Source organism: Chrysochloris asiatica, unplaced genomic scaffold, assembly GCF_000296735.1.
Source record: "Chrysochloris asiatica unplaced genomic scaffold, ChrAsi1.0 scaffold00007, whole genome shotgun sequence".
NCBI lineage: Eukaryota > Metazoa > Chordata > Mammalia > Afrosoricida > Chrysochloridae > Chrysochloris > Chrysochloris asiatica.
In genome coordinates, this window is record NW_006408525.1 from 1,997,012 (window position 1) to 1,999,191 (window position 2,180).

Here is a 2,180-nt window from a genome sequence, read left to right on the forward strand (position 1 = left end):
GAAGGACCAGTCCTTGGAGAAGGAAATTAATTATGCTTGGTAAAATCATGGGTTAGCAAAATGACAAAGACTTCCAATGAGATGGATTGGCACAGTGGCAGCAGCAATGGGCTCAAGTGTGAGGATGGCAGTCTTTCGTTCTGTTATGCATAGCATGTCTTTGAGTCAGAAGCCACTTGATGGTATTCTAACAACAACAACATGCCATTATGCAACACAGTAAAAAGGGTTCAAGACACTTTCTATCTGACAAATCAGGAGTATCAAGTGAGGGCAAAAAAGGTGCACATTAGTGAGCAGTGGAGGATTTGTCAACAGCATGATCCCTTTGGGAGCAGACCGCTGCAGGTTTTCTGAATGCTCACCAGCCTCTAAAACGAAAGCCAAACACATGGGAAGGATGAATCTCATATGTGGACAGACATGGTCCAATCATTCTGTTTCCTGTCTACCCTTTCCATCAGCACACTCATGAATCAGGCATGAATGAATACACACACACACACACACACACACACACACACACACTCACACACGGCTATCCATTAGAAGGTGAATTTTACAAATCACTCAAGAAAATGTACAGATCATAGCCTGTCCCAGTTAGGTCCCTGTTCCATAATCCATGGATCCACCCAATGATTCAGCCAACAAAACTTTATTGAATACATAATGTGCTGATAAGGAGCCCTGGTGGTGCGGTGATTAAGTGCGCTTGGGTGCTAACTGAAAGCTAGGTCTCTTCAAAGGAGAATGATGTGGCAGTCTGCTTCTGTAAAGACCCAGCCTTGGAACCCCTATGGGGTAGTTTCACTCTGTCCTACAGGCTTGCTATGAGTTGGAATTGCCTCAATGGCCCTAGGCTTGGTTTGGGATTTAATGTACTATTGTGGAAAACATTTGGGTTACAGAGATGAAAAATACCTATTTTCTGCCCTGGAAACTCACATTTTAGTGGAAGAAAGACAAATAAGCAGATGATTTCAGTGGATTTAGGCAAACACTTTAGAAGAGTCAGTCAGAGAGTTTTGCAGGAGCTCAGAAGATGGCTAGGCTTTGTGAGCTAGAAAAGGTTTCCGAACAAAGGAGACTACTGGGATTAACCTCTGAGAATCACTATGGCAGAGGCTGCTCATTGTTTCCCAGTACCTCCCCCCACTTCTTCCTTCTGGTAATAGAACATACGGGGTGGTAGCTGGGCACCTGGGCAAAGACTCATTCCCCAGCCTCTCTTGCATCTAGGTATCGCCATGGGACTGAATTCTAATCTATGGGGTCTAAGTGGAAATCTGTGTGCAGTTTGGTTGCATCTTTCTAAAAGATAACTTGCCATTTATTTCTTTTTTATCCCACTCTGTGGATATAGCGGAGGTGGTCTAGCTCTTACCATCAGGATAATGCCCAACAAATGACAGAACCATGATGGAGAAGAAAGTGGGGTACCCGGATGGCTCCATGGAGCAAAAGCACCAAGCAGCCTGGACTTCCCACTCACCCATCTCTCAGCACAGCCACTGTATTTAGGTACACCCAAAACACACACCAGTAGCTATTCTGTTCATCCCGACTCGCTGCAAATCTATACATTTCACAGTAGAACTACAATCTTTAAGCTTTCTTTCTTTCTTCATATTTCTTATTGTAGTTTGGGTCAAAGTTTAGAGAGCACATTAGCTTTCCATTCCATATGTGACACATCTTGATTATTGGCATTGGCTACAATCCCCTCAATGTAACAACACTCTTCCTCCTTCCTCCCTGGGTCCCCCATTTCCATGTGTCCTTCCTGCCCCTTTCTACCTTCTAAGCTTTGTTTTGGGGGAAATGTTGCCCTTTTGGTCTTGTATGGTTGACTGTACTGAGAAGTATTTGACTCTATGGTATTGTCTAAAGTTCTGCATATTGTTTTGCTGAAAGTTGATCCCTGAGAATGAGTTTTCAGTGGCTGTCGTCTCTTGGAAATAGATCTTCAGGAGTTTCTTCTGGGTTTGATGAATTCAAACTTCTTACCTTTCTTTGTTTGTATTGTTGTTAAATGCCGTGGAGTTTGTTCCAACCCATAGTGATGCTGTATAGGGTTTCTGAGGAGCAGCTGGTGAGCTTGAACCACCACCAACTTCGCAATTCAAACGGTTTTGCAGTCTGGTGCATTAACCCACAGCACCACACCAGGACTCCTT